Source organism: Pygoscelis adeliae, unplaced genomic scaffold (genome assembly GCF_000699105.1).
Source record: "Pygoscelis adeliae isolate BGI_AS28 unplaced genomic scaffold, ASM69910v1 Scaffold141, whole genome shotgun sequence".
NCBI lineage: Eukaryota > Metazoa > Chordata > Aves > Sphenisciformes > Spheniscidae > Pygoscelis > Pygoscelis adeliae.
The window spans coordinates 981,984-1,003,160 of NW_008824231.1; positions in this window are offsets into that span (position 1 = coordinate 981,984).

Below are 21,177 nucleotides of genomic sequence, written 5' to 3' on the forward strand. Positions count from 1 at the left end.
TCATTTTTTAGTATTCCCTCATTTGTCTATGAGCAAAAAGAAATATGATAAATTGCCTCTGGGCATTAAATTATCCTAGATGGAATCAAAGTAGTATTTACGTTTGTCATCTTGAGGGTGAAATACATGGAAAGATGAGTTTACCTTTCAGAAAACAGTTTACCTGTTTCATTTTCTTTGACTCACACATTGTTGTTGCTTATAGTTTTAAGTTAGTGAGAAAAAGGAAGTGTTTGAACTGTGGTGCATTGTATATACGGCTAGAAAGTTTTAAAACAGTAGTTCAAATTAAAAAGGAAGATATATATATAAAATAAAGATTGTTTGAATTCATATTTGTTATTATTTGAAGTTCATCAAATCATGAGCCATGAAAACATAATGAAATGCCTTTTTCTGAATACTGGAACTAAGACAGGGACACAACAGGAAAGAAATGCAAACAATACTCAGTGGTCTAGTGAGCACTAATACTTCCTTGAGTCAAGCGAAACAGGCTTTATGGTAGGAACTAAAAGAAGTAGTTCCAAAGATAGTTAGACATTTATTAAGACTGAAGACTATGCAGTTCATCCAAACTTAAACAGCTAGTGACAAAAGACTGAAGGGAAACTTCAGAGTTAAATCCCTTTACTTTGCTCTGGCTGCTAGGCAAATTCCAAGAGAATTATGCTGGAGATTTGCAGCCCAGAATCCAGAGTGAAAGCACAGCCGATTAGATAAGCAATATAAAAATGCTAGTATGAATACATTATGTCTTGATCATGCTGTGAAACCAGTAACAGTGTTAATTTCCATTTTAAATAATATACATAGTTCAGCTCCCCTAGTTTTGTTGGACAGAGATACCCAAATTTTAGGGAAATGAGTTAAAGAAAGGGAGCCTGTACTGTTGGCATGGCAAAGTAATTGGCTACAGTAAAGCTCAAATTTCATCACAAATTTATAGTGTCAACAAGTCATCCAGATGATTAGATCCAAACTTGTACAAGACCGTGTAATAAACAGAGCATTCTTAACACAATACAGTCTCTCAAAGTTACACAATGCAGGTTCTTAACTACATGGCAGCGTGTGTGAAAGGCTTTTCAGTGAGTCAGAAATCTGGCAAGAGACTTTGATTCCATTAGATGAGAAACAGAGGAGACATAGGAAACCTTGCAAATAACAGAGGAATAGATTTAAATATAGTCTGAAAATATGAAGCACAAAACCTCAAAAAGTTTATCAATAATAAAATGGTCTCTGTCTTACGGTTTTTGTAGACATGCAAGAACATGTTTGATTTTAGTTTCTTTCATTCCAACAGGTACCTAACAATCTAACTAAGGTTTAAATAAGAGGTCTACACTTATATTTATCTCAAAGGGTTGTGAAACAATGCCTCTCTTTTGCAGCTGCCAAGCTCTAGGAAGCTAGATTTCGCAGACCCATTAAGCATTGAATTCTATACCCAGTCTCTCCCAGTTTCTGCCAAAGTTTAATCAGAGATGCCAGGTGCCTGTTGCACTGAAATGAAACCATGTGACAACCCAGAACAGATGAGCTCACCAGAGCAGTGGAGAAGTGAACAGGCACTAGGTTTTCATTTGCTATGTCTGGATGGCCCAGGGGATTGCACCAAGCTGCAAAACAATTTGTTTTGAGGCCACAGGCTCTGCTTGGTCCTGTCTGCATAGAAAAACTTTGCATTTTGCTGACTATCTCATGCTGTGTGTTGCTATTCATCCCCAAATCATCAGGCAGTAGGAATCATCAGTAGAAACAGTTATTACAATGTAGCTCTCATGTTAACAAGAGCTAGCAATTAATGTCACATCTACATATGGATATGGATAATTCTTCGAGTGTATTGTTTGCGCACTCAGGAACCAGATCTAACTGGAGCAGAAGAAGACATGGTACCATAGAGGTCTGCCCAAGCTAAGACGGGTGTGGAGAGGGAGTCCTTTCCTTGTATCCTAAACTGTTCATACCAAGATCAGGTCGTGAAAAAATGTAGAGAAAATCATGTTCCTTTTTCCAATATTCAGTGCTTTGGAGCTAAGAGGAAGATTCTCTCTTCTAAGACGATCAGTCTGGCAGGTCTCACTGACACTTTATAAAGAATTAAATTTGACACAACTAAGTAATGTCTAGACATGAGAAATTGTACAGCGACATCTTTAAAAGTGTCCTGAGGGTATGGAACAAAAGTTAGGAGTTTTATGCCCCTTGAATTTTTTTATGGTGAAGTAAGATCACAGAGCTGAGAGACACAAAATGAACATTCTTCTAACATATAAGTAGGAAATTGCAAAAAATCCTCCAATAAATATTATCACCTTGCTAGGAATTCAAGAGTGCGTTTGGGAAAAATTCCTTCATCTAAATTTAGCCAGATGCATAAACTACAGCTTTTACTCTGTGCAAAGGTCAGAATGCAGGCAGAAAATTTTCAACACAAGTAATTTCCACTGAAGCATTATGTGAGACTGTCTTTCTTTAATGTTCTCCAAGTATCATACATCAAAAATAAGTAATTCACACAATGCATTTTTAACAAAAGAAAATTCCTTCCTTCCTCCCTCCCTCCCTTCCTCGTCCCCTTTCTTCGTTTACTTTTTTTTGAGGGGTGTCTTCTTTTAATACAGCAATCAGAATGAGCTAAAGCCCTCTAATACCCAGTTAAGCGAATGGCTAACAATGCTGCTAATTAAGCCAGAGGCATCATGGGCAGCTTCCTGTTGATCATACATTTGCATGTTGGTTTTGGGCTCCGAGCCATGTCTACATTCTCCGTTACTAAAACCAGTAAAAACAGTACTGTGAAGAAAAATGACATAAAGGGAGGCAGAAGGTCTCTGTGGTAATTAAAGTTCTGTGTGATTAGAGATCCACGAGGGTGAGGTTACAGAGCTGACACCCTATTCTGGCCCTCCGTCCAGTACCTGGTGTAGAGCTCACTTGGGGTACCTTTAATTTAAAGACCAGCTGCATCTTTGCTACTTTTCCATTTACAACTTTTTTTCCCTTGTCATTAAGACCTTTCATCCTGAGGACGGTCTCAGTTCAGAAAAGCATTTTGGTATCAGAACTCAGTCCAATTAACAGGAATTTAATACATGCTTAATTTTTAAAGTAATCTTCACTGGTTTACTGACCAGAGTCTTCTGTGTCTTTTTTTTTTTTCATTTTCTATTGTTATGACAATACTTGGAGCACTAATAAAAAAAGGGTAGAAAGCCTCTGAGCCAGAGATTTATTGCTCACACAGTCTATAGCAAAGCAAGGCTTCCAGCTAAGTCACTGGGCTCTTCAACTTCAAAGGATGCTGAGTGGACTCAGCTCCTTCCAGGAAAGATGTGTGGGCCCAGCTGGAAATATGGCACACACATACACACTCACCCCTTTAAAACAGGCACATACAGTTAGTAATAGTTATTGTGTTAAAGGTGGAAGGGAAGAGGGAGGGAGAGAACTGGAGTACTGGGGGATGGAAAGCAGCGGTACATCTGGCTACCCAGCGGAGCATGGTCCAGCCAGCTACCAGTGGTTTCACCAGCAGGAACATCTCCACTCCGGGGACAGGCTCTTTAGGGTACAAATTCCTCTGCAGAGTCTGGCTAGCTTTTCATGCCCTGTGCCCCCAGTTCACACAGATATCCCCCGTGTGTGCAGAACCCATGCTATCACATGCTGATATTCAAAAGATATGAGCAAGGCAAAGTCTGTAAAAAGAAGCAAGATTTTTATTAGACCAACTAATGTAGTTGGACAAGCAACCAAACAGAAAGGCTTTGAGGCACATGGAGCCTTGAAGAACAGTTTGCTTGCCCAAAAGTTGTCTGCTTTTTTCCAACTACATCAGTTGATTTAACAAGAAGTACTACCTCCCAGCACAAAACAGTGCATCTCTTAGATATGGCAGCAAAGAGTCGGTGATGGCTGCTAGAGACCTTAGATGGGAAGTCTATCTAACATACAGAGACATTGACTGAGATCCAGAAATGAACCCATAATCACAGGACCGGACATACTTGTGAAGTCTTATATTTCATTTGCATTGTAGAAGAACATCTGTACAAGCCTTCTACAACCTCATGATAATGTGAAATCTGATATTAAGAACCCCCCCACCCACCCAGTAGTTTCCATTCTGAATCTCAGAATAAAAGATTAATAACTTTATGGAAAATTTATTCCACCTATAACATGCTGTTATTATCAATTTAGTTCAGAGAACTTCCTGAAAATTAATGAATGTCACTGAAATGATTTTCTTGCTGACTCGGTGTCTAGGGGATTACCAGCCTGACAGAAAGAGGAAAAATATATATACACATACTTCTGGGTACAGAAATCATTTTCTTTTTATCATGTATAAACAAAAAGCAGCAATATTTTTACTCCAGTAATTTATGAGCAAATACCTCCACTGACACAATAATTTTGCAGCTACCCAAACCAGGAATGATTGCATGACGGGATTTCATTTGTGAAGTGTAAATTAGAATTTCATCATAAACCTGGAATATTCAGTAAGGCTCTCTATCTTTACTTGGATTCATTTATCAAAAAAAAAAAAAAACCAAAAAAACATAAAGATCTAAATTAGTGGGTACATGGAAAAACAAAGATTTTCAAGTATGGCTGCCTGGCATTTCAACATAAGTAAATTAACTTAAAAATGAGTACAAGAACAGTATCACATAATTTTGTGCCATGGAAGCCTTCTAAGTAAAACTATGAGAAGCAAGAACACAGCGTGTATCTGTGGGTTTTACAAATTATGTCAATGCTGTATGAAGTGCTGAATAAATCTTAAAGGGCCAGATTTTGGACCCTAGGTTTAATCATGTAAACCAATACATGTTTCTTTGTCCATACTTCTTACACAGCAGAACACACAGGCCTCAGCCAAGAGATGGATACTGAACAAATATAGTGAGAAACAGATCTTGACCAATTGAGATTTCAGCTTAAATACACAAAACAAATAATAAAAGTTTCTACCAGCAAGGTCTTGAGATAGAGATTAAGTGGTTTTCCCACAATGACAATGGAAACCCCTCCCAAACATAGGATGGGAACCCAGAGATCTTTAGTTCGACCAGTGAATTAACAAGACGAAGACAGACTTCTAGATTAGTTTCTCTGTTGGACATCAGCAGCATCTTGAGGAGGTTTCTGGCCTTAGATTCAGTCTGCCTGACTTTGCACTGTAAATATCTACATCTGAACATGTCTCCTCAGCTGTCCATTTTGTCAACAGAGAGAAACAAGCTCTTTTAGAGCATGATTCATCTGATCTATTGTAGACATCTGCCTTAGGCTAAATTGAATTGCCCTGGCAATGACTCCATCTCTCCGGGATTGCGAAGGGAGTCTGGGGTGACCAACTCGGGTGAAGCAATTTACAGGGGAGGCATCTAAATTTGAATGAATGAATCTTCCTCCATGTGTCAAAGGTGTGAAATGCCCCCATTGAAGCAAGAAGCAGAAACAAAGTGGGAAGTGATAATTAGTTGCTACAGTTTTTATTTGCATATGTGTCAGTGCAATGTTAATGTAAAACATAATTTAGAGCACAGATTTTGCCTAGATGAATTTTCTCCCATTTCTTCTGCTAAGGAGTCTTAGCAGTCCATACAACAGCACAAAAATGAACTTTGGGGAATGAAATAAAGTCAAGATGCAGGCTGCCCTCTTGTTTCTACTCTGCAAAGAAGCTGATTTTACTGTACACAAAAAGGACTGGCACTAAATGTGATCCCTTTGCATGAATTTGAGGAAGATGCTTATTCTTAGAAGCGGGCCTGATTTGTTTTTTTCTTGCAGAGCAAATGATAAGCATGTTGACTACTGTAAGTTATCAACTTGAGGCTAATTTCATAGGTTAGATGCTTAGTGGATAAATCAGAGAAATTATTTTCTCAAAGAGAAGAAATAAAAGCAGCAGTGAAAACTATGTACAAAACGATTTGCTACTCTTTTCTAGTTCATCCTGAGGATAAGAGTAGCACTAAACAAATATATGAAATAGGAGGGAATTTGAAAATCAAAGTGAAGTTGTAAAACTTGTAAAAATCAATAATGCTGTAATGAAAGATGTTAAAACTTGGGGAAAATATTTGCAGTATGTTACACTTCAGTGTCGGTTGTCAGATGGCGGTTCCTCAGTTATATACCTGTATTAATCTTCTTATGGCTCCTGTATTTTTCTTTTTTCTTCTTTGAGACTATTTGTGGGTTCACCAAGTAAGTTTCTCTGATAGAAAATAAATGTGAAGCTATAGCTTGCATGGTAACAGGCATCCCAAATCTGTGCAAGAGCACAGAAGGCATGATAATGTTCACAATATGTCACCCTATGTTTTTCCACGTGAAGCATTTATCTATGTCTAGAAGAGACCATCTACAGTCTTCTTAACTACACTAGAGGCCAATTTTACACAGAAAAAGTCACTCTTCCTAGTTTAATTCATTTTCATACTTCTAGCTTCATCACTATTGCAGTCATTAGCTACATCTACCAAAACAGGAAGCAAAAAGCTGTACAAACAAAATGTACTAAACCAGATACATCCCACGGTGAGGGTTTGCGGGGCATTGCTTTCATAGCTCCCACATGGGCACAGTACAGCCCATTCTCTTCCTGCTGTGTTCATAGGGGGAAAAGTGTTAATAGGAAAAGTGGAGAACATTTTAAAAAAAAGATATGTAAGATGCAGTAGAAGTCAACACAAAAAGAAAAATATTTTTAGTCACAGACATAACAAAACTAGTTGATGAGGATAAAAGCCAAAATCATATTAACTAGTAGGTATGCCAAGAGGTGATGAAGCACTGGGGATTGCAAGTTGCAAGAAAATCTGTAGGGCTGACAGTTCTGCTTGTGGAGCAGAAAGTAAGTATCCAACAGCCTCAAGTGTTCAGGAGACAAAGTTGCTCATGAGCTGGCTGGGTCTATGAAAGGATCTGTGAAAAGATCTCATGAAAAGATCTCATGAGAGACAGAATAGCCATCATGAAATGCCCTATCGTGCCCATCAAATAGAAGAGCCTCTCCTTGCAAGTACAGTCCCACTGCTATCTCAGCTCTCCCCGTGGAGCAGAACCGTATGGAGAAAATGTGAGATGTGAAAATGTCTACTTCAAGTAAGAGGTGATGCAAGGATGGTGAAAAATCCCAAATGCATAAAAGTCTATGGCTTTTGATCGTCCTTCTTACCAGTTTCTAAAATTGTCGCTACTTTTTTACAGATAGGAAAAATGTAATGAAGAATCATAATTTCTTCAGAAATATCTTAACCATAGCAGCCATTTTACACTGAAGATATTTGACATATTTTTGTATTTGCTTTTGCCATGTTGCTTAATGTGTTCCTGAAAAACATTTAGTATTACTTCACTGAGGACAAAATTAAAATCTGAATAGAGTAATATATGCATTACTTTTCCACCTCTGGAGACCCAGATTCAGGCTCTAATGGGATTTCTATAAAGAAGAGGTACAATACTTGACTACAGTGATATTTCAGGTCATGACTAAATGACTTATTTAGATGTTTTGGGACCTATGCAATATGCTCGCTACTCTCTGTTCCATATTTTCATAATGCTGAAATCTTGCTGTTAAGGATTTTATCAAACTAGTGCAATATAGAATGTCAGACCAAAGTAAAATAAAATTACTCTGTCATAGATTTTCATCTCGAAAATGGACACCCAAAGCAGTCTTTTTCTCCTTTTTACTTGTGAGATTTGGAATGACTAAAATCCAAGTCATTAACATTCAGGTTGTTTATGACATTACAAAATGATGAAAGTAGTTTGAAACGAGTAGTAGCTTAAAGTGTGAGACATTTTGTGAAATTATGCATCTGTTTCTTCACTGGAAAATTTGTATGCCAGCCAAGGCATAGCAAAGCAGAGAGACTGTGATTAAATCAGAGAAAATTCTATTATAGTGTCCAGTTCAGGGTCTCAGCAGTTCAGGTAAGGAATTTTTAGCAGTCCCAGTATACATAAAATACACTTCAAAAATAAAAATAAAGTATAAAAAGTCTACGACAATCTTCCCATACTTTCTTAAAATAACCTGAATTTGTAAATTGGCAGACCTTCAAAGATGTTTAGAAAAGGCTCTAAATATCTAATCTCATGACCATGTCAATAATCCAATGATTATAAAACTGACAAGACAAATATTTACCTAAGAGTCCATAACAGCTTAGTTAAACACAAAAAGGTGGCCATGCAAAATAGCAGAAATACTTAGTAAGACATCCTAGTCACAATTTTGATGAATTAAATACAGACTGCAGTCAAAGAAAGAGCCATTTGCAAACCACTTGTAAAATGCTCCGAATTCAAACTGAAATAAATATTTAATTGCCAGGCTGAGAGCAGTCATATTAGCAGTTTGTCATCTTCTTGGGTCTTGGTTCAGAAATTGGTTCCCAATGAAGGAAAATATGCACATACTTAAATTTAATTTCAGAGGCGTGTTTGCATATACCTAAAATTAAGCATGTGCTCAGTTAATGAACTTGAATGCATCCTTAAGGGCTAGAGTCCAAAGTCCTGTTTTGCAGATCAGATTCAGAGTTGCTTAGACACACTAGTTTTATTAAATATTATCATTGGGTTTTGTTCATCTTGTTTTCATTACTATATACACTTTTTTTAACACACATTTCAAGTAGCTTATTTTGAGTCAGTCATGCATCATGAAAATACTGGTTATGTTTCTAATTTTTGTGTGATCTCTATAAAAATATATAAACATATATACTACAGCTGTTTGGAAAAGAGCCTGGAAGGTTCATACAGATGGAGAGAAACATTGATCAAGACAGAGTGAAAGATGCTGCTGCATTTTGTGTGTTCAGTGGCCAGAGGGAAGTTAAAAGGCTGAATTCAGTCACGTTCCCAAAGGACAGGCAACAGTATAAAAAAAATCCCCCAAACTCATAATTCTATCACATTAACTGAGCAAAGAGGTCAATGATAAACTAGGCTCACATCCTTAGATAAGTGCTACATCCTGTAAGGCAGATCCAATACGTTGCATGCTGTCACTCCGTTATGTAGTCCTCAAAAGGATTTGAGGGATGTGATACTCAACTCAGGGATGACTGACAGTACAAACATCCACCTCCAGTAAAGACAGCTCACTTTGCTGAGTTGGTTATTTCCTGAGCATGGAAGGGGAAGGAGGTTTGCCTCCAAGACTGGGATTCACAGCAGTCGAGATGATGAGTGCTGGGACATGGAAAACAGATGAGAAACACCAAGTTGCAGCTGCAGTAGTATCTCCTGTATGAGCTCAGGCACCTGTGGGAGGCTGCGAATCAAAGCCTGCTGTTTTGTGACCTGGAGTACAAGCAACACGATATTGGAGAGGGATAGAGTCGGGGTGTCCTCTTACTGCTCCTTGCGTCATTTCTAAGTTGTGGATGATTTTTCTACAGAAAAAAACAAACATAGCACACTTCACCTCTCTGCATACACAACCAGTAGGCTGCAGCTTCTTGCCTTCCTGGCTATGCACTCATTCAAATTTAGCAGGTGGTAAGTTCTCTGTAGCCTGCTGTCCTGGATACTCGTGTGAGATGTCAGAGCTGTGGGCTCATGCCTTGTTAATCTGAGGTAGATTCTGCTCTAAGTACTAGGGAAAAAGGTCTACCACCACTGTTTTTATTGTATGCATTATAGTTCAAGTGAGTTAAGATCTAAGAATTTAATTGGACTCTTCCAGAAACTCAGGCCCATGGATAGCTGTTTTCATAGCCAGCCTTAGGCAAGTTTTTGTTTGTTTGTTTTTGTTTTAGGCAGTAAGTTTCATTAAGACTGAAATGCTTGGTAGCATACTTTTCAAGGCAGGTAGCTACCTACCTTGGTAGTACCTTTCAGCGTTCAGAAAAGATTTGGGCTGAGCTGTCCAATACTTAGCACATTTCAGGTATCTAACCAGCTTAGACAGGTTTTCCTGAAGTTATCTCCCATATTTAGGCACTTATATATCACGCTATGTATCTAAGCAGCCTGTTGAATGTGGGTCTCAGAACCTCTGGGTCTGACTCTCCACTTATCCCCACTGTTTGTACCTTACCTGCATTGTATCTCGGAGGCTGTTTTGGTATGAGGAAGCTACAGGAGATTGGTTTTGCTTTCGTGTTTGCATCCAGTGATGCTGTCCTAGGTATGTCCTTGCAGTTAATCCCTGAGGTCTCATGATAGGCTGGGAACCACACTCCCCATAGGGAATCACAGCCATACACCTTTCCCCATGTCAGTCTCAGAGAAAAGGCAGCTAAAGCAACTTTGCTTCACCCAAGCACAGAGCAATTCAGCCCCAAGGTAGACAGCAGCCCAACAGCCATCAAAAATGGCTTCATAGATCTTTTGTGAAAGTGGAAGAACTTTTTTCTTTAATGATATAGGTGGGTGAATGCTCTGCTTCAAGTCTCTGCAGGAGTTCATTTCTTTGGGCTTGGCAGGCAACATTATAGCTCCCTTTAAGTTGGATTTGAATTTGGAAATGAAAGGTAAATTATGAAGTAATCACTAGCAACAATGAGGGTTTAGTCTCAGTTCTGATGTTTCTATGTCCGTTTCATCAGAACCAGTTAAAAAATTAGGACAGAGTATCAGCATGTATCAGTGTCTCCCATTGTACCATCATCTTCAATGGATGAAATACAAGGGGGGGGGAGGAATAGAGCTCTGTGTCTCTTTTTGCAGAGCTATCACATTTGGTTCTTGGGTACTGCAGCATCCGCAAAAATGTCAGATTAACTCTAAAATTTGGAAGGAAGTGGCCTAGAAGCTTTTCTATTTTCCATCCTCATGTATTCCTGGCTGAGGAAAAGGTTCACAGCACGCTGCTTTCTGCATTTGTTACAAGTCTCAACATAAGACAGATCCATTGGAATGTGAATATTGAGTCAAAAGTGTGAAAAATGTAATAATGGATTCAATTTTTCCATCTTTTGTCAATATTTCTTCATTTTAATGGCTGGCCAGTCCTCCCAATGGCAACCAGCCTCACCAATCTGTAGGAAAGGGGTGACACCAACAGCCCTGAGCAAAACAACCTGCAGAAAAGCTGAGACAGGAGGACAGGAGGGTGCTTTTTGCAAGCTCAGCATTAACATTCCCTTGTTTCACGGTCATGACAAGGATGGTAACAAGAAGTGGCACAACATAAATATGGTGTTTTCAGAGTGACAGAAATGTGAATGGGAAGTGGTGCAAAAAGTCCTCACCCATTCTCAATACATCGTCAACATGGTAACCTCTATTCTCTCCTTAAGTACTTCCCTCTGCCTGTGAAATATTCCCAATTCCTCTCCCTCTCTCTTCTCTCTTCTCTCTTCTCTCTTCTCTCTTCTCTCTTCTCTCTTCTCTCTTCTCTCTTCTCTCTTCTCTCTTCTCTCTTCTCTCTTCTCTCTTCTCTCTTCTCTCTTCTCTCTTCTCTCTTCTCTCTTCTCTCTTCTCTCTTCTCTCTTCTCTCTTCTCTCTTCTCTCTTCTCTCTTCTCTCTCCTCTCTTCTCTCTTCTCTTCTTCACAAAAGGCAGTCCTGTAAAACATAGGTTTTCTAGGCTTTTCCATTTCCAAGGGAGCTACTTGAATGTGCCTGACCCCATTTTGATGTGGCATTGAATAGCATGGCATCAAGAATAGAAGAAAAAAATAAAAGGACAAACATTACACAATAAAAACCTTAATCGTGTAGTTATAAGTTTAAAAAAGGTTTGAAAGTCTGGTGCTTTGTCTTTCCCATTTCACATGGTCCTGCTGCTAAAAAAAATTTCCCTGAGGTTCCTGCTGCATCTCTCCTATAAATGATTCTCTTTGATCAGAATCCAGTGCAAGCAGGGCTTTTTTTTCAGTCTTACAGAGGCAATGATTCCATATCACAGCACTGAAACTCTTGACAGCTCAGTGGGGGTGAGAAGAAGAAGCAGGATTATCTAAAAAAGAGAGAAAAAAGAGGAAGCAATTCAAAGTCAGGCCAAAGATGACAGGAGAATCAGGATAGCAGCTGTACAAAATTGTACTTGATCTTTGCCAGAGATGTGGTATGTAGGGGTGAATGACAACTTCTAATTAAAATTGTGACTGATTACCATGTAAGAAATGACACAATTTGTCGAAGACCTGGAGTCGAAGATGAATCACTTTTATTGGTGGAAAATGCTAATTTAAAGTTATGCATTTTTAGAGGAACATCTATGGCATATTTTTGATAAAATTCACTCCATAATTAAATCCTTCCTTTCTTTACTAAAACTTTTAAATTGTCTTTAATCCAAGCACTGACTTTGCATTACAGTAAATAAAGAGGAAGAAATACTGAAAACAAAATTTGGAAGAGACCCTGACTGTAGTTCGGCAGCCCTCATTTGAAATTCCAGGAATGAAGCAGATTTAAAATACAATATCTATTGTAGTATAATAGATTCACAGATCTGCATCAAGCAACTCAGGATATTATTTTCAGAGTTTTTGGATTGTTTACTTGCCATATATGCATGTGAACTGGATTCATATCCCTTTTCAAAGGGACACATGAATATGAGCATTATTCAAACACGTGTGCTGACTCACTTGAAAGCACATTTTGAATCTGGATTCACACTGAGATTAACCAACTTCTGCGCTGTTTTCTCTTGGGAGCTGTCTCAATCATTGTCCAAGTTGATATTTTTCAATACAGAAGACTAAATCATTGTTGCCTTCTACTTGTTGCTTCACATTTCTCAGACAGGGCAAAGCCCCTGAGAAACTACCTGATGCAGGGTTTCCTTAGCATGAAGTCTTTGGGTGGTCAGATGCTGGTTTTTCACCCATTCCCAGAGTTGATCTCACGTGAAAATTTGCAGGAACAGCAAGGAAAGGGTGGGACTGCTTGGGTATTGCCGTGTTCTTCCCTCAAATCTCCCTGGGCACAGCCTAGGATGGTGAGAGGGGGCCTGGGCAAAACCCACATCAGGCACCACACTAATGGTTAAAGAGCGTGGATGGTCACTAAACACTGGCCCAACTTGAGCCTCTGTAGACTTTTTTGAGTATATATGCAATTCTTAAGCTCCAGCTGATACCAAGGTGATATAGAAGATAAATTTAATTCTCCTTACTCCATCCTCTTCTCTACATTACATCAGCTAGGCTCTCCATGCTGTTCCTGTGGCTCTAAGAAACTCCCCATCCATCATATCAACCCTGTGCTTGTTAAGATAAATATAAGCAGGTTCCAAGTAGGAGTGTCACTTAAGCATGGAAATAAACACGAAGTCCCATTTTAGAGTAAGTAATAGTTGTATACAGAGCAACGCATGGTGTTTTATAGGATCAGTTTGAATCTGAGTCTTGTTTCCTACTGTCACAAGAAAGTATCCCATGGATTTCAGTGAGATCTGGATCACTATTTCTTTCACTATTTCATTGGACAACCCCATGAATTACTTTGACCATTTAGCAGGATAGATATAACACAGAGGCTGAAATACTGAACTGAAGGTGATGTGGCACATATTAAGGCTGAAGTGAGGACAACTCAACAGTTTATAGATTTACATTTCATAAAGATGGGTATTTTGGCTTTGAGAGGCAACCAATTCTTTAACAGACTTCTTCTGTTGTTTTAGAGAATTTATTGATTTCTCTGATTAAAAAGAATCAGCATGTATTTCTCCATGGCATTTTTTATGTCTAAATATCTAAAACATAGTGCTTAACATTTTTAATAAGATTAGTATCTTCAAATACAGTCACATAGATAAATATTTTCCAAACAACTTTCTTCACTGTCTTGCTCCAGAATTCAATTGACTTTTAACACTTAAAGGTAAATCTGAATTCTGAGATGATAATTATCACATTTTCACACTATACAGAGTTATTATATACCTCTAGTCTACTGCTAGATGATCTTAGTTTTAAAAATGTGGGAGTGGAGAGCAAAGATTTTGCGTGTTTGTGTATGCCATTGTTTATGCCTATAGTTAGCTTTACAGAGCAGAAAGTGAAATCCTGCATTTCTTTTGCAACTCATGCTTTTTCCTTATGTAAACCACATTTTGAGCACAGGCATACAACTGTCAAAGACAAATTTATAAATCTACATTCCTATTTTTTTCTGAAATTACACATCATTATTATGAGTTACCAATTAAGTTACATATGCAAACACCATGTCTCCCTGTGAGGATAAGGAAACACAAGACGAAGGTAAAATTAACTCATAAATATGAATGCGCTTCTGCCCAATGCTTCTCCTTCCATCTAGCCTAGGAAGCATGGCCTTGGAGCAGTTAAAGTAAGGTCTTTTCTGAATTGTTACATTTGAGAGCTATGGCAATAAGAGGTCTTGAGCACCATTCTTACTTCACCAAGAAGATCTCCACTGCACTATATTATTCGTGATGCTGAAGCAAATTACAGGGGGGAAAAAAAAAAAGTTTAGAAAACTGCCCAAAATAAGATAAAAATCTGGTGAGAAGAGCAATGTGCATTTTCTTATGCGGCTTCCATTACCGTCAATGGTGGAAAATAAGCAAGTAAGCTTGGGAATCCCTGGAATATAGAAGTGAATCACCAAACCCATTCCTTATGTTTCAGGGGGAACCAAGACATAACTTCATCCTAAACCCTGATCATATAATCTCATGTTAAAATTCCTCTTAGGAGGATTTGTACTTTGGAGAGAGATCAAATATTATATATTTGTATAACCATTTGCTGTTCTGCCAACATCAGTCTGGATTTATCTCACTATATTTAGGCACCTCACTAAAGTGCTGAAATTAACAGTTAGGTCTTTGTTGACTCTCTCTTCCAACTTAATTCCATATATAGGTTGATAACTGTGCAGCATTTCCTACACCTATTTCAGCCTGAGTTCCTCTTTCTCAGATATGGGTGACTAGAAGAATATACAGTCTTTCAGATTAGTGCTCACCAGGGCCTTGTACAGTAGTACTAATATTTCCCACTCTCCCTGTATCTGCATCTTTATATAGCAATGCCTTGCTGGTTTTGGACTTATTATGAGATAATGTTATTTTTGGAATTATGGAATGTCCCCAGGAATCTCCTTCATGCAGCATATAAAATTGACCTATGTTCACTGCAAATTTGAAACTGCCTGTGTTTATGATTTTACAACTCTCAAGTACTGGTCTGGTTTTTTCTTTGAACATATAAAAGCCAGACTGTGAGTGAAACCTACAGGGAAGAGGGGACAAGAAATACTTTGTATTCTTAACTCACAGCTCTGCTAATTCAACCTGAATCCCAACCGCTAAGTTGAGTTATACCCTTTTAAAACTCATCACCCATATAGAAGTTTCTGTATATGAGCTAAGATACCAAACCCCCTTCATGTAGTCCCCACTTTTCAGTAAGTTTATACATGTGCCATTGGTTAGTCCTGCATTTTTAACTTTGCCAAGCAGTTCTGGTAATGGTGATGATGGTGCACACAAATACAGGCATAACAGTTCAGCATTTTAATTAATGTATGGGCTTTTGTGCTCTCTGCACAAGAAGCGTCATTTCCCAGTAGCCCCAGCAGAGATGATTCTGAAAGCATATGGGGACAAACTTTGCTCAATACATTGGTGTAAATTTTAGAGAAGACCTGCCCTTTAAAGAGGACATGTTGCTTTGCTTATCGTTTAGCATTAAACTTGTTCTAATACTTTAAAACTTCAATCAAAGATCAAAAGGCATCACTGTGGAAAAAGACTTTATTCAAAAAATAGTGAATAAGTTTCTGGATAAATATTGAAAAGATTATTTTTCAAAGGATAATATTCTCTAAAAGCTGTAAAATATTCACTCGTCCAAGCATTATATGCTTCTTTTAGGCTTTCCCCATATCATACATTTAACTAAAATATGTAAAACTGACATTTTATGTCACCTCTCTATAAAATAGGGCAAACTCATAAACCAGTCTGAATGCAGATGATAACAATATACAACTTTGGTTCAGAGAGCACATATTCATAAATCCAAGTGCCTTTTGAAGTTCAATCCCTTATACTTGTCAGAGGGCCTTCTTCTGCCCTCTCAGGATAGAGGTCTCTCCTCAGTTCTATGAAAATAAGAGTTGGTGGGAAACACAGTTTTGATAGCTACCATTTTTGATTACATAGCAAGGAGCTGGAGATTGTCTGTGCAAAGGTCATTGCCTTGTGCAAGGTAAGCTGAAGAGCAGAGACAAACTCCCTTTTGTATCATTGTATCAGGCTGCCTCCAGATCAGAGACAGAAAAGAATTCATCAGATCCACTCGTTAATGAGCAATGCCTTCAATGGGCAATGCTTTGGGTGTCATTATCCTGTTACAAGTTTCAATTTCTTACAACAGTGCCAGACTATGTCAGATTTCTCAGAAATGCTCTTCTGACTGCTCTCACATTGTTGCTCCTTTATTTCCCACTGATGGAGAGGATCCTTGATGAGAGGAAGGATACAGTGAACCACGCAGTCCACAGACAGACTTGAAAATGGGGAACGTGAGATGGTGGAGGCTGATGACACAGCTGTATCAACTACCTATATCCTCGGAGGAAGCCACACATGAATCCATTACACAGACATGACTCACATCCAGACCATCTGGTTAGCAAGTTGGCTGACTCAAATACTGCTGCAGCAGAAAGAATAACCTCCAGAACAGACTACGAATGGTCAGCCATCTGTCAGTGTCACTGTCAGTGGCTGCCAGGATCCATTTTGATCATTAACATCTTGCAAGCAGGTTAGACGTGAACAAGGAATAGTTTGATATCCTCCCAGGGCCCAGATAATACTTTGCAGCTGAAGTAGTCCTGGAGGCCCACCAAGAGATGAGGTTAAGTAGGAGTTGTATATCCCAAACAGCGATGGGGAAGTACCCAGATATCATGAAGAAATATTATGGTTCTAAATGACCGTGCAAAAGGGTTTTCTACCCCTTGATTCAGAACTGCTCTGTAGTTTGTGTCCTCTGTAACAATGGAGGTAAGGGAGAATCTCATTTAGTTCAAGTGCTCAGGACACTAGCAAAGAACTTCAGTTGTTGTAAACCAAAGTAACTGGAAAATAGCAATTTGCGGCATATTCTCAGTATGTGCAGGGCAAGCCGAAGGGTTTTCAGTGAGATATCCAGCTGGTAAAACCTGGAGTGCCTCCTGTGGCCTGCATTCCCAGCTGGTGTAAATCAAGCACCGTTTGTCAGGAGAGGTGCATCAGTTTCCACTAGTTGAGAGTCTGATACAAAGACTTAAGTAATGCAGTATTGATTTTCACTAGCTGATGACTTCCAACTACAGGTTTTCAGATCATAAGAAGTTAGCGTCTTTCTAATTATTATTATTATTATGGCCAGACTGCACATAGCAGTGATAACCTGGGAACTTCACTACATTCTCCACTGATGTTGTGTTTATTAGAAGTGGGTCACATTTGTTTGTGAGGTCTGTTTTCACATAGGCCTTCAAGTTTTAAAAAGGATCTCATCTAAATGCAAAATTAAGATAGTGACATTATTTTCCTTAGCTTGGGAAGCCAGGTTAATTAACATTTATAAAGAATTTTGACATGTCCAGATAGAAGGCAGGTACAACCAGCATGTATCTTTGCTTTCCCCAGCATGGTCTAGCCCCATAACTTGTAATTATTCCAACATGCACATTATTAAAACCACATGTTTTATTTTTGTCCATTTTTATGTCTTCAGTTTAAGTTTTATAAATATTCTAACAGGACATTCTAACTTTAAGGATCTAACAGGAGTGGTAAATCTTTAAATCAAATTGACTATATCAGGGAACTGTATACAGGTGAGAAAGTATCAGTTACAGCAAATATAGGATACAGATGTTTATAGAGAAAAAGGAGAAAGAGGCAGATCTTTAAAGAGGGTTTAGCTCATACTGTATTTTATGACTCTCTTAAGAAAGTTCAAACACTTCAGCTAGAGATTTGCTCTGTAAGGCCCTTGATTTTAACAAATACGCTTAACAACAGAACGACAAGTAGACAATTGTTCCAAAGCCACGAAGCATTACTCCCAGATTAGCATTTTGTTAATAGCATTGGCTTAAGGAATAAGACAAAAAAGAAGCCATGAATGCATGTCTTAAGGGACTATGAGGAGAATATTAGTTTATGTGGAAAGCAAAACTAGATTTTATTATATCACTGAAAAAATCCATAGATTTAAAAATGACCCACATATTCCAGTCATATTCCAGCATCATAAGCAATGGGCTTTGATTCTAACTACAGTCTGGAGTGCTTCATAGGGAAAAAAATACCTCTTTTCCCCTTTAACATTGTTACTAAAAATAAGGAAACTCACCCTGGCCATGTTGATTACAGCCCTACTACAGTAATTATCAATAGTTACGTTCCTGAGCAACATAGTACAGAGTTAGGCAAAGATCAGCTACTAATGGATATGACCCAAGCTAATATCCTTGATCCAGCAAATAGTTTTCAGGAAATCCCAGAACTGCAATGTCATCGGTGGCTGTATATATGAATAAATGAAAGACAGACAGTTGTTCTTGGTTTTCTGTACTTCTCTGAAACATTTCAACTCGTGAGAACGACAACATATTACAATTTCACCTATAAGAGGTGTTCCAAAGGAACGTGCCAAAATAGCCTTTCCTAAAAAATATACATTTAATGAAGAGTAATGAGAAACTGCACTTCTGTGACTGCCTGTCTGTAATCCTGCAATGACCTGCTGTCTTTCCAGCCTTAGTCAGAATCCATATGCAGCTACAAGGGAAAAAGCTCAGAGGTCATGGATTTAAGTGTTACCTACACAATGCTTCCTGTCCTTCACTGTCTATGACCAAATCATCACCACCCATGTAGCTCAAAACTTGAGCCTATTCGACTAATGGGTGGAGTTGAAGCAGAATGGGAGTGGAAGATGGTGTGCTCTTTGGCAAGAAAATACTGTGATACACTGACCAGCATTCATGAACAGGACTTCTTACCAACATCAGCTGGTTAGAAGAAACTGTTTTATCTTACCAAACAAGGCCTTAGTATTTCATACATTTATACCATCTACTTTGGAATATAGAAGTATAACCAGGGAGGAAACCTTCCAGACTAAGCGATTTCCATCTGGCCCAGAGCATTGAAGCATGAGTCCTCAGGAGTGCTGGCCACAGTGAAAACACTACAGCATGTTCTTGACACAGTATACTGCTTGCCTAAAGCTATCAAATTAGATTCATGGTCTCCATCCTTATCTTCAAGGCCCACAATATCCCAGAGGTACCATTCAAACACCAGGTACTGAGTATTCTTAACATAATATATATATAAAATGCACGCATGCTTATAAACAAAATTCAAAACAATCCTCTGTTCACAGTCTGATTATGAGAGAAATGTGGTGAATATAGTCAATTTATTTAATGCTGTCTTTATAGGCAGCCAGATAGTCTGCTGAATACTGTAAAGCCTATGCAAAACAAATGACATTTACTATAAGACTGGCTTCACAAGCATTTGAAAAGAATATGGTCCCTTAAGGTTTCCTTACAAACATGATAATAGCAGGGCATCTTGTCATATTCCCATGCTCTCCTCTTGCAAACATTATTTTGTAATTCTTGAAAGAAATGGAGAAATAAACCTAAGATGAGAATTTGACTACTGTTGATGGTAGAATACAACCCTATTTTACTAAGATGCTTTAGAAATGTGAAAAAAGGAAAATCTGTAGTACGATAATTAATATATCAACTATTAAAGGAAGCATGGAGTAATTAATGAGACAGCAAAGAGCTTCCATCATGGAAAAGGACAATAATGACCTGTTCTACAGGAAAGATGTTGTAAACTAATCCAATGAATCTTAAAGTTCCTGAATTTGTTTTGCTTGTTTGTTTGTGTTTTTTTATACAGAGTATAATTTCTAGGAAGTCACACATTCAGTACTGCTTCATAAAAAATTTCTGCACTGAAACACTTTTATTTTCAAGCATGGCTTGCACTGGGTACACAGGGTAACTAAAGAAAATTCTACATTATTTCTTAATCAGGGCTTTACTAGATCTACTGCAGCTATCTTTTCTTAGAAAATGGGCTCTCTACAACTCAGCACCTAAGGTGTCCTGTTAAGAAAGAGATTAGAAATGGAGATGCAAATCAAAGTCCCTGAAATATGAGAGTATCCATGAATAATAATAAAATTATATGACACCTGGGATGTTAGAATCTCTTCTCCCAGGTTAAAGATTAACTAATAGGCTGGATTCCTTCTACAGTTGACAGAGGGAGGTACAACTCTTGCAGATTAGGAAAATTTGTCATCTCTCTGGAGTTCATTGGAGGCATCTATTCTGTTGACACATGGACTCTTTGGGCAGCATGCCTATCTGTAAGGTTCAAGCACTTACTTTTCAGTGAAGCAATAACAAAGTTAGGCAGCTAACTTATGATTGACTGGATTCTATCATCAGCTCGTAGAGAAAGAGTAGTTTGCACTGACAGCAGCTCATTTTGACCACATGGTCAGATAAACTGTATGGCCCCCAGAAACAGCTTGGTTTGCATACGTATGTATGCCTTAAGTGTATGTATGCCATTTTAAAAATCTGAACTAAGATCTGATGGAAGTTATGGTTAGGAAAACAACAGCAGCAGCTACAATTTTTTATGATAGCATCATACCTCAGGATGTAGGTGTAAATCCATCCTTCATAGACAGATAATTCTTCCTGAATTTCTCATCCAGCGTTATAACATCACTGATGCAACAGTAGCTGGATCCAAGAGGAACTCTTACCATCAGTTCTCTATAGCTCAGTACTATGCATTGTACCGTAAAAGGTACAAGAAAACATGGATGAAAGATTTAGACCAGTAGTTATCAAACTCTCTATATCAATGAGCTCTGGTGAAATGTTAGCATTTCTCACAGACAGTAATGCAACTTTAGCATCAAACTTCTAATTGAAAATGCTTTAAAGGATATATACATTTAACTAACATGCTTAAACTGATTTATCATGAACTTCAGTAGGAGAACTATGTCCTAAGCTACTGTGATATCTCAAATGAGAAGTGAGTGACAGCAAATTCATGTGATGTGCATACAACTAGATGATTATATATAAAACATAATTAGTGTTACACTGGTTGAAGACCTTCTCTAAAATTA